At 32.3% G+C, this 13,740-nt stretch overlaps 1 pseudogene; it reads right to left on the bottom strand.

Annotated features, from left to right (window-relative positions):
* Positions 1-6,925: 6,925 nt before the first annotated feature.
* On the bottom strand, positions 6,926-10,897 carry LOC143066519 (serum amyloid A protein-like; annotated as a pseudogene).
* Positions 10,898-13,740: the final 2,843 nt, after the last annotated feature.

Genomic DNA, 13,740 nt, shown 5'->3' with positions numbered 1-13,740 from the left:
TCATAATTGGTGGATATGTTGCTAGGCAATCGTTAAGACAAGAACTACTGGCATTCGCTCTACAGCTACAGTTATATACTATGCGTATCGGGGTGGTGACTGAATCCTTTTTTACGGGATGATGCGGAATGTAATGAACCTTGTTTGTGCATGTACTTTCATCACATACCTTTTCAATGAATCCTCTTTGTTCTTGGTCTGTAATTATCTCACCATACTTTCGGAACATCTCGGGATCCTTCTTAAGGCGACGAATAACGCTTTCCGTTCTGCTTTTTGCGATGTCTTCATTTGTCGGTAGTTCTGGCGCATTCTCTCTCCATGGTAATTTCGTAATATACTTATCATTTTTCTTCGTAATAGAGGTTTGTAAGTAATTTTCAATTGATTCAGCTAGGTCTGGATCATTTTGTTCTTTAGCGTCAATTCCCAACGATTCAAGCTGCCAAAATTTTTCAAGATCGCACTCTTCTTGTTTGTGACATACTAGTATATTCATCATTGAGAAAGATGCATTACTGGTTCTTGTAGGGACAGGACCGGAAAGTAAATATCCAATTTTCGAGCTAACTGCAGTTGGACCGTTTCCACGCACTATTTTGTCTTGAACTATGTCCCAGTAGAAATCACCTCCAATTAATAAGGATATTTCAAATTGCTCTCCATCCATGACTGGGTGTGCTAATTGTAGACCACGTAAATATGAAAACTTCTGCGTTATTCCTATGTTGTGAGTTTGAAGTGGTGAAGCAATGGTTGGTACAATTAAAACTTTAATAGGAATTAATTCTCCTTCGGTAGACTTAAGATTAATTGTTGTTTTGTCAAGATTTCTCACCTTTTTCGTAGTACTTCCAAATGTAGCTATACTTAATGTTTCAGACCCTTCTTTTTTAATGTCCAATTTAGCTGCTAGTTCTTCGGTTATAAACGAGCGCTGAGCTCCCTCGTCAAAGAGTATTCTTGCATCTATACATGTATTTTTGTGAACGACTGGACTGAATGCGGTTTTCAGTAAAACAGTGGACCTTTCTTCGCTAGCGGTATACAACATAGAAGTTTCTGTGTCTACTTTATTTTGCGATTGTTCAGTTTCAATATGATGTTTATTTGAGTACGAGTTCTGTTTACATAACGAAGAGTGATGCTTCCGGTGGCAACACTTACACGTATTCTTGGATTTGCAATCGGCTATTTTATGCTTACCTAAACAATTAAAGCATAACCTCTTTTCTTTTATAATAGCTACTCTTTTATCGTGATCTATGACATCTTTACATTCGTTAGGCCAGTGGTTTCCGTCACAATATGTGCATTGTTTCTTCCGATTCGAGTTGAATGATTTGTCTGTTGTGTTTATCGGACGGGTTTTATCTGTAGTTAATCGTTTAACGCCTGTTATGAAATTTGCGCTAGGTGTTGCGGTTGAATACGTCTGTGTATAATCTCCGTATCCGGACTCTTGAATAGAAATCTCTTTACCTATCGCGTTTCGAAGCGATTGAATATTCCAACTGTCGCTCCCGTTTTCTCGTGTTATATTTTTTCGTACTTCATGCGGTATCTTCCCGAGAATTACTGGTATCAATAACGATCCGTACATTTCCTGACATTGTCCGAGAGACTCTAGACCCCGTATGTAGGCTTCCGATTTGTCATGAAATGTTCTCAAACTTTCTAATGTATCATGTGGTGCGGGTATATCAAGTAGTGCTCTCATATATGCATTAATGATTTTATGTGGTTGCCCATAGCGGTTTCTCAATAATTCAATTGCTTTGTGGTAGTTTGGATTTGTCATGGTCAATCCTGAAATTACGTTTGCAGCTTCAAATTGAAGCAATGAGTTCAAGTATGAAAATTTCTGAATGTCAGTTAATGTGTGATTGTGATGAATCGTGGTCTCGTATGAATCCCAGAAATATTGCCATTGTAGAATGTCTCCATTAAAATTGGGAAGAGATAGCTTTGGTAGGCGATGGTTATTACTTGAGGTAGAACTTGACTGAGATAATGGCTGACTTGTGTGAGTAAAGGGGTTTGTGTACGGAACAAACTCTGGTGCGTTTGAATCTAGTATCGAAGATGTTGCGTTTGTTACGGGCTTTAAGAACTTCTTAAATTTTCGAATTTTACCCTCTAAATCTAAATAATACTCATCTGTTTCAAGAATTTCATTTGTAATATCTTCTGATTCGACTGCATTTAATATCTGTTCGTCTATTGAGGCTAACGTCTTCTTTTTCTTCTCAATTGCTTCGAGCAATGTTGATACTTCCTCCGTGTCTATTTGTGAATCTCCGATGGCTTCCTCCAGTTTTTTAAAAACTTTTGTTACTGCTGCTTTGTTCCCCGCTCTCAAGGATTTTAATCGGCTGATGTCCATTCTCTCCGTTTGAAGTCACGGCACCAATGTAGATTATTGCGTTGCGTTGTGTATTTGATCGTAAGTTAACTAAGTCTAAGGCGATAAAGATATAACTACGTCTGCCATTATACGTTTCTATTCAATACAACATAAAGTATAACAATTACGCGACGTCACAAAGATAGCGGCCGTACCGCAAAAAGGTACGTTAATATTAGCGCAATTCTTAACAATACCAGAGGTTCATTAAACCTCATAAATTAGAAATAAATAAATAAACTGACAATAATTATTTAGAAAGAGGTTTATTGGAGCTTTTGGAAGTCACATCAATAGTTTGTATGGACACATATGCAGTTTAAGTATCCAATACAGTAATGAAAGACCCAGTTTATCGTCTTTGATTGAAAGAGCTGTTAAAATGTTATTTTCGACTCGTCTCTAATACATAAGGAGTACATAACTCGCGATTGCCTCTAAAACTGGGCAGCAAATTTTTACTAGACATTATCTGGACATATGAAAAAACAAAAGTTTATCATCCAATACAATTTCAAATGACTTCAATCCTCTGTGAAATCTTTCAGCCTTGTCTTTGACGAAAAAGTACTCACCAGAGATATATTTCTTAAATCTCTATTTCTCAAGTTGGATTCATATTGAATAAATTCAATTGAAAATTACCAAATAGTTTTGATATAAAACCTTCAATAAGACGTGAATGTATGAAAATGAAATAAGACCATAAAAACAAATTCTTCATCAAAATGTAAAAAAGTGTCAAATATATATATGTTTATGAAAATATCATAAAAATGGGCCGTTTTTGTGTAATGTCTTCTTCACACTACCAGATACATAGTTTTACAATGCATAATGTCGATGTGTGCTAAATTACCTTCAATTTCAGCTAAAATGGCAGCATCCACATCATCATAAATCCAACATTATCCAACAGATGTCACCAAGAGATACACTATTTAAAAGTGCGCAGACATTTATAGTTAAAACTTGACGACATAGGTAATTTATTGTTTTTATCAATCAATGTAATGTTGTAGTTGTTTTTGAAATTCAATACTTCGATTTTGATGCATAAAAAAAGTTTCAGATTTCATTCATATATTTTGAATCATTGAGTTGCTGTTAACTTAAAGTATAATCCAATCCTTTAATAATCCCAATATATACCCTGCTGTCGTTTTACCTAATTCTTCGTTTGGCATTTTTGCAAGCATACATGTACATGCAACGCAATTGATTTTAATGATAAAAAAGCCAGGTGTATACATAATATATTCTCAAGCAGCCAAATAAGAGCAACTAAACTTCACTAACCATTCATTAAAATTCTATTGTTTATTTATCTTTTTGTTTTCCCATTTGAACATGAACTTTCTGTATTGAAATTTCCTTGTAGTTCGGTATTTTTTAAATTTTCCTTTTTTATATGTTAACATTGGCGGACTAGACATGTATACCATATAACGATTCTATAGACTTGGAAGCGTTAAGATGTCATTAAACAAATTTCAATACTTCACAACGACCATGGTCATTGATTTTGTTTGTTACTTTGATTAAATGTGTTTTATTGATTTTCTTGAAAAAATTCCGAGTTTTAAAAATCGGTGAAATAAGAATAAAAACAAATTATCACTTTCATGCGTCTGAAGTACCGTTCTGGATATAGCTTCATCGGGCCTTTGTGAGCACAAATTTACCAATATGAATGTTTAACACCACTGGACAATTCATGTTCAATATCAACAAAATCATGCAGACCCAAAGGTCGACATAGTCAACTAAGTTACACAAAATTAATAGTTTTTTGTCTTTGTCGTTGTGTAATGCATTTGGTCTTTTCATTCCATCACTTTTATTCGGTAATTGTCTGTTGGATTTCCCGACTTTTGTACTACTGTTAGTACGTTTCATTTGGCATCAACATTAAACACATTTTGATGATCATAAAATGTGTTGACTAAAGAAGAATCCATCTTATGTACCAATGTTTTCTTACGGAAATGCAATTTACAGTTTTGTCTGGTTCTATGATAACGTATATTCTATTTATTGTAGTTTCTTAGTATAATCCACTGGGAGTTAATATATAATGTGTTCAACACTCATCCTTTATCATCTGTTACGTTAATACCTGGCACAAGAGTAAACATGTTATTGTCTAGGTATGATATTCCGTAGCATTCGTTTCGACATATTTTTTTTTCCATTAGTTTTGTATTTTATATTCTAAATCTTCATATATTTACTAGATGATCAATATGTAACATCTATACGTTCAGTGTATACGACAGTGAAATGAAGCAAGCGTCCAAAGCCTAGTCATGGATTAGGTATACCGTTCTCTATACAGAATCATTGTATCCTCTCCGTAATAATCGGCTTTTAACAAGTTACCATTTGGAACATTGAATATGCAGATAGACACATGTGGTTATCATATCTTTTCTCATCAAATCTATATAACTAGTATTAACTGGAGACGGACTTTATTAACCGGTGTCTTAGCTAGATATACGTCTGCCTCGTTAATATGTAAACTTCTGGTAGTTTTTTTTAAATGGATATTTGTTCTATTTGATTAACATCGCTATATTGCACAATTCTCTCTATATGAAAATACCTGTACCAAGTAAAGAATATGAGAGTTGTTATCCATTCGTTTGATGTGTTTGAGCTTTTGATTTTGCCCTTTAGTTAAGCGTTTTTCGTTTTAAATATTCCTCGGGTTTCAGTATTTTTTTGTGATTTTACTTTTTATTCATTTACGACATGCTAGTGGCATGTAACTGTAGATACACGTCATATTTCTTCAGATACTTGGTTCCGTTGTTGTAATATTTTACCTGGTTGTAAGTTGCTGCATTGATCTGACGTGTAACTAGAAAACATCGGATGCGAATGATTTCAGTTGTTGTATTTCAACTTTATAACACCCGAGATCTTGTTCCTTGATGTTTATGAACCTTCTCACAATCTGTACATTACCCCGCTTAACAAACTATACAACTTTTCATTGCCTATATAGATTGTATTAGAATGAGAAGATATGATTGCCAATGAGACAAATTTTCGCACGAGACCAAATGACAGAAATTAACAAATGTAGGTTACCGTACGGACGTCAACAATGAGCAAAGCCCATGCCGCATAGTCAACTATTAAAGGCCCCAAAATGACAAATGTAAAATAATTTAAAAGAGAAAACTAACGGCCTAAATCATTTACAAAAATGTACGAAAAACAAGTATGTAACACATCAACAACCGGCATCCACTGAATAACAGACTCCTGACCTTAGACAACCACATACATACAGGACGGGGTTAAATATGTTTGCGAAATCTCAACCTTTCTCTAACAACAGTGGTGTAACAGTACAACATAAGAACGAACTATAAAAATCAGTTGAAAAGGCTTAACTCATCAGAGGGATACAATTAGAAATACATCTACCAAAAACACAGTTGACGTAGCCGGGTAATTATGCATTATGTTTTACACGACGAGTGTCAGATGTGGAGCAGGATGTGCTTACCCTTCCGGAGCATCTGGGAGCACCCCCAGTTTTTGATGGGATTTGTGTCATGATTTATGTACTCAGTTATGTAATTTGTTGTACAAGAATAAAAGAAAATTAAGGACACAAAAAGTTATGCTTGTTTGACAATAGTGAATAAACTGACAACGCCATGGCAGCAAAAAGGAAAAAAAAAAAATAACTCTAAAAGATTACCTATTCAACACTAAAATCCTAACTTTGAGGATGGCCCCAGCTGGCCTTTTAAAAAAATATGTGCTTGTTCATGGACGTCATACTAAACACAAAAACATGATCTTTCATGGATTTTCAATCTGTCTATACCGGTAATTTGGCATTGCACAAGTCCATGTTTTTCTCTGACTGTTTTTGACGTCTTTACACTAAATCCATTGATGTTGGATGTGTTATGATTGATAATTCAGTCTTAAAGGCATGATTTATTTTGATTAGTTGTTATTTGCTTTGAACTCAATGCTAATAACTGTGAGTACTCTCAGATTTATACTTAGTGTCTTTTGGTTGTTGATGTTACATGTACCTGGTCACGTTCGATCTGTGATTTTGTTAGATGTATTTCTATTTATATCCATCTAATAAGATTAGCCTTTTGCAACTAAGTTTTATGTTTAACCCCTACACATGTTGTATGTATGTGTCTGTCTCAAGCGAGAAGCCTGTTATTCAGTGGTTGTCGTTTCTTGCTGTGTTAAATATATGTCTTTGTTCATTTTTATATATACATAAATGAGGTCGTTAGTTTTACGGTGACCTATATTTATTAATTTTTGCGTTATTTAGTTTCGTGTGAAGGGTTGTCTCATTGGCAATCATACCAGGGTTTTTTTTAAAATATAAACAACAGTATATACATAACACAAAATAGAAAACTCAAGACTGAGCAACATGAATCCCACAGTAAGTATTATTCTGATAGATATAAACAGTATAACACCTGATTGATTTCAAAAACTTTATTTTAGTAAATGGATTTACTTCTTTAAGTTGTCTGGGATTCCATTAACACGATACTTCAGATCTTCCCCACTGATTTGCTTTCCTATCTTTGTCTGAATCTGCAAGTTTCTCTTTGTACTCCTTATCACTCATTAATCCAAGTGTATTTTCTACCTTATATCTCATCTTATCTGTTTTCTCTCTTATATCACTTCAAAAATACAAATATTAAGACGTTTAAATGAAGTTATTTTGTTGAAAGCCTGGTATATTGAAAGAAAAAAAACTTAGTGAAATAAATTATTAAGAAATATTATGATCATTAAGAGATATATCAACTCATTTACTAAAAAAATCTAAGGCATGCCTAATTGTACTTTTAATGACAGGTATTGTATTGAACCGTCTACACTTATTTGATGTTAGTTTATGTAGTGAGACGATTGACATATTTACTTGTTTGGGATTTTATTAATCCTCACAAATTTCTTACAAGAACCCATTCGTCAAGACATTCATAAAAAAACTGAATGTCTGTTTTCTATATACTTATACTTGTACTTAGACATATACCGTCTACTAGTTCAATTTGAGTGGAACCTTTGAGAGGAAATACGAGACCATTATTATAGAGGGCTCATAAGATTTAAAACTGACAAGGCAGATGAGCCGATATCGTAACACAATATGTATCCTATCAAAAGAACTATCATGATACAAGGACAACAGTACCATATGAACGTCTGAAAGCGAGTAATAATCAGTGCTTTCGAGTTTATAATTAATACGTCACCTGATATCTTCTGCTGCTTTTACACCACCTGGACCTTGCTTTGCTGCATTATAATTGCCTTTTGCGTGAAAGTACTTGTCTGAACCAATCACGTTGGATTTTCGCATTTCTCTGAAATTTTATATTTCTAAATAAAGATATCATGCAACTCTCTCATTCTCTCTCTTTTAAAGAACCTTTGCACTAGATCAAGTAAAATAGTGGTCAACTCGTGCAGTGTAAAAATCAGAAGCCTGCTGCTTTGTTAAATTTGCGATATAATTACAATACACGCATGATTTTTTTAATCCGTAACTTTGCATGGTTGACTGCAATTGAGAGGCACTTAAATAACAACACCTATAGTTATATAAGACTGCACGTGTTATAAATGTGAAACCAATGAACAGAAAATAACGATCCAAATTACAATACGTCTGAAATAAACAGTTAAAAGTGTATGAACACGATCCTTCATATTAGATTTGCATTTAAATGGCTGATCACGAATTGCGTAACCGATCTCTAGCTAATGGGTTAAATTGAAGGTCTTTTGAAACATATAAAATAAGGTCGAAATATTCGACAGCGATATTTCTTGGCTTATTTAGACAAAATTGAACCGAAGTGGCTGCTGAAAACTATTATTATTTTATTATTTGACTTTGATTGACGCTTGAACCAAACGAAATAATATTCTTATTTTTATATCTCGTAGGTAGTGCCTCTTTCACAATTGAATGGATCTTTTTGTATAAAGTGATTCCGCGCCTCATTCGAAATGTTTTTTTCGACAAATGCTTTTGAATCCGAATACGCAGAAGCTTTAAAAATTCTTAATTACAAAATTTAATTCATTAATTTGGATCAACTCCAAGAATTTTTAATCATCTCAGGATGTATTTGTCCACAAACGATGTTCGGTTAGTATTTAAAGTTTGCATATCATTCAAGATTTCGAAAAGGATAATGACGCCAATAACACCAGATTGCTCATTCCCATGTCAGAAGAATATTTAAAATCCGCAAAATTTATTGGGTTTTGTTTTGATGGTTTAATATATAGGCTTTGATTTATTTTACCTTTTCGACGTCTACATTTTTATATCTATTGCGTACAGTTTGTCATTACGATCAGACGTCTATGTAAGAATGATCGTTGATTTTGGACCAAATGAATATATCAAGTTTAACATGCGATCAATATAGTCATCAAACCTTGAATTAATCTTAAGGATATCATCTAAATCTTAGTAAGTTAGATAAGTCATGCAAATCTAATCTTGAATTTCATACAAATTTTATCTACATATTCGGAGCACGTTTTAGAAATTCAAATGTGACGTCACTTTGGGCGTTGTAATGGCTTTGGGTTACATGGCTGTGATTTTGTAATGTATTCGTTTTTATTCTATAGCTAGTCACCACTTCAGTCTAATCATGCATATCTATTATATAGTCATTTTATAAAATTTACTATTTGCAAAACTATGTACTATTCTGATAATAATGATGTCCCAGGCGGATAACCTTGGTCAAATTGGTAACAACTTTTTTGAACTTTTGATCATCGGCGATCTTCAACTTTGTACTTGTTTTGGCTTTCAAACTTTTTTTTATCTGAGCATAATTTTGTGTGGACGTAACGCACGTCTGACGTGTAAATTTTCATCCTTGTACCTTTTGATGGCTATTACTCGTTTGTTTCTCTGTCCTATATTTTCTCCCATTTATTTGTTGCACCCCTGTCGTATAATGTTGTCATTTTAATGTTATAATTAACATTGTCATTAAAGCGGGAGGTTTGGCATTTCATAAAACCAGGTTCAACCCACCATTTTGTCATAAAATGCCCTGTACCAAGTCAGGAAAATGGCCATTGTTACATTGTAGTTCGTTTCTGTGTGTGTTACATTTTGGTATTGTGTTTCTGTCGTAGTTCTCTTATATTTGATACGTTTCCCTCAGTTTTAGTTTGTAACCCGGATTGTTTTTTCTCTATATATTTATGAATTTCGAACAGTGTTATACTACTGTTGCCTTTATTTATCTACTAACGGAAATTTAGTTAAGAATACTACTACATAATGCAAACTTCCTTACATATTCGATGGGAACTGTTGTATGAAGTATGTATCTAAGGAATTAAGAAACATTTCGGCAAGAAATTGCGTTCATTGGAATACCGAATCTCTTTCAATCATGACGAATATAATAAAAACAAATGACGTGATAATATCAGTTTTTAATCCTTGACTGTTTGATTTTATTACAGATATTATTAGATACACAGTGTGCAATTGTCCTAATACGAGAATTTATCAGGTCAATAAAATTCATATCGGATGAGGCGAAGCCAAACCCGATATGAATTTTATTGACCCGAAAAATTCCGTATTAGGACAATTGAACACTGTGTAACGAATTTATCCTGATTTTGTTATATTACATATTATTATATTCAAATTCAATTTTAGGACAATGTCAATAAATATATTTCAGATATTAAATCTAAAACTGTGAAAAATAAAAAAAAATATTATGACTACATAGCAACTCAATTTTTTTAATTTTTTTTATTAGGTCAATGGTATAAGGGAGATAATTCCACTTGACGTGATAAAAAATTGTACTGAAATTTATTAGGAAAATATCAGCCAAACAAATTGCGAGAAATTACTCTAAATCAGGATAATATGATTTCTTGCTAAAAGTTTATGTATTCTTTGATATTAAACAAAGTAAACTATTTCTTTCAATCTTCAAATTTCAAATGTTTCGTTTCATGTTTATGGATCTACTGGTGTCGAATCAGCAACTTCATAGACCTGAGGCGACCACACTACCATAACACCACCAAGGCGGCTACTATAGATATAATTCGTATATTTGATAAGAAGAATATAATGTTTTAAAACACTTGTACTTACATATAAGACTTCGCCATTTCCTTTGATCCTTGTACATATTCGTTTGCCCGATTTATCTTCTCTTTTATTTTATTAACAACTGCCTTTGTTTTATCTTTTAATAATCTTATTGATGACTGCCTGCGTTTTTGATTTCACCGATGATCTTCTTAACCAGCTTGTTCTTGATATACTACTGCGATTTGAAGAACCTGAGCTTCTAGAACTACTGGAACTTCCCCACCACGCATGCATGTCATCAACGTAGAGGACAAGTATTAGAGACAACACAAGTAGGAGTGTAAAACATTTCATGTTTAAATCGCACTGCAAAGTGGGTATCAAAATTTCAGTATAGGAATGCTATGTGTATGCTTTAAACAAAACGAAATGAACATTAATCGTTCACCTTTACACCACACGTCTAAATAATAACAATTAAAAGATTCTAACGATAAATGAAAAAAGTTTTTCATTAACCAAAAGTTTGAGATTAATCTGGAAAGTTTCACTTTCATAATGTTTTCTAAGAATACATTTTAAAACGAAATAATCATAATTCGTAAAAATTTTCGTGCAATTTATTCGAAAGAATTTAAACATATACAGATCTGACGTTTTTTTTTCATTTAAACTTTTTTTGTGTTTGTTGTTGTTTATCAGCAAGTTATCCAATATTATTTATCAAGATACTATTAATCAAGAATTTTATTGAAAATTATAAATGAGGATAAAGATTTAAATTTTTTTATGTCATAACATTGTTCTAAAAGGCCAAAGAGTATCTAACACACTGACAACAAAATTTTAATAAAAGTCTTAAATGTTGAATAGATTTGTTTTTAATTTCGATTATTCTTGGAACTAATTTTCATTGTTTTCTCTTAATAAATGTCATTAACGATGACCAACATTTCAGTTCCTTTAGATCATTTTGAATATGGTTCTTGAAGCATGTTGACGGTGTCATTTATCTTTGTGGCTAATAAGCAGTTATGATAAAAGCTAATTTAACAAGCGCTTTATCCAAAACTATAATTTACACGCAATAACATGGTTGTAACATATACAATTTGCAGCCCAATAACTTTCAGCATGACCTTATACTAATGACAAAGTTTAATAGGCGGTTCAATTGGCAGCAGTTGATGTTTTGTAATGATTTTAAAAGTTTGAAGCCCTAATGTCAATATCAAAGATATATTTGAAATTGAAATTTTGATGACCGACAGACAATGTCTTATGAACCTGTAAGGTATGTTGTTTGGTAGATTTTTTTTCAATTAAATGTGTCAAAAAGTGACATTATCAAGCCATCTACTTTTTATTTGGTAAAACGACTCTATTCTGAAACTGGTAGACTTTAAACAATTATTACCCATAAAACAATCATGGTATTTGTGTTAAGCTTCATGATTTTCATATTAAGTATCAACAAAACATGTATAAACCAATTAAAACAAAAGTAGAATAGTTATTGCCTTAAGGTAAAGCACAGTAAATGGGCTATAACACAGATGTTTGTAAATGTTGCATACAACTTTGGCTTGCAGAAATCGAAAAAAATAATGTCTTTTATTTTATTAAAATGGTTTGAAATAGATGTACATAATTCGGCTGAAATATTCTTAATTCTATCTTAAAATTATAAAATCAACAATTTAAAATCCCATGATTAAAAAAGAAATAGTACATGTTGTTACTAAATACATTTCCGCTTTATAACCATAGTATATATGAATAGAAAAAAATTAAACTAGGATTTTTTTGTGATAATAACATAATGTTTTCTAAAATTTCATACACATTGATTCTTTTTACATTTACTCTAATAAATATCAAAACCTTAAGTATATAAAGGAAACGCATTATAGAACTAAACTCTGCGAAACAATCCTTTTCATTTTTAATCTCAAAGTTGTCTTATGTTAGCCAAAAATATGAAAGCTAGTCTAAATAGGTCTTAAAAATGAGATTTACCTGCAGGTCCAATAAAACGTCAGCACTTTGGAACAATAAAATTTTATTTTCTCCTTAAATACTTCAAGCGGGATATCAATTATCTGTAGAGCAACAGATGCAATCAATTTTGATATAATTCTTGAAACTTAAACTGAAATGGTAACGTTGAATTCATGGAATTCATAAAGCATATTGTCATGTTATATTCCTGATGTACCAAATCGATGTAATTGCCACGTTGATATGTATAATAAATCAGTTATTGTGTTTTTCTTTCTTTGATTGTATCTTATTTTGATAAGATACTACGAGCATTTTATGCACCTCATACTTCAAAAGTGAAACCAGAGACAATTTTAACCATATATGTCTTTCGAACAACGGTATGGTAATTTATGGCAAGCCGTTCTCGTCAAAACTATGTTTAAACCATTTTTCGAAAAATTTACACACTGAGAATTACAACAAAGCACACTGAGATTTAAAAACTTCAAAACGCACACAGAGAATTGAAAATTACACACTGAGAATTGAAAATTACACACTGAGAATTAAAAATTACACACTGAGATTTCATAAAGACGCACTGAGATTACAAAAATGAAAAACGCACACTGAGAATTGAACATTACACACTGAGATTTCAAAAAGACACACTGAGAACAAATAAACTGAAAACACACACTGAGAATTTGAAATTACACACTGAGAATTTAAAATTACACACTGAGATTTGTGCGCACTTTTTATGCGCACATATCTAATTAGCATACTTGATCTGAATCTATTACAATCTTAAAACAACAAGGGGACAAAACTCGTTAGTCCTTCGATTTGGTTTCAAATTATTAATAAAAAAACTTTAGAAATACAACAACAAGAAAAATACCCACTTAATACTCTTATTACAAAATATAACCAAATGGTGAAAAACTTTATTGAAATTATAAGAAAACATTGGAACAATCTGCATAAGAATGCAGTGAAATTTTTACCCAAGTGTCTATTATAGCATATCAACGTAACAAAAATATAAAAGATTAACTAGCGAAACCAGGGAAACAGTTGGAAGACTTTTGAAAAGGGACCCACGGTTTTAAGTTAAAAAAAATCATCCCGATACACTGGTAGTAATGATCTGAATTATAGGCAACAAACTTATGAATATGAGCGATGTTAAGTCTTGAAATTTATTACGAATGTTGGT

Source organism: Mytilus galloprovincialis, chromosome 3, assembly GCF_965363235.1.
Source record: "Mytilus galloprovincialis chromosome 3, xbMytGall1.hap1.1, whole genome shotgun sequence".
Lineage (NCBI taxonomy): Eukaryota > Metazoa > Mollusca > Bivalvia > Mytilida > Mytilidae > Mytilus > Mytilus galloprovincialis.
This window is presented reverse-complemented; position numbering and strand designations above follow the sequence as displayed.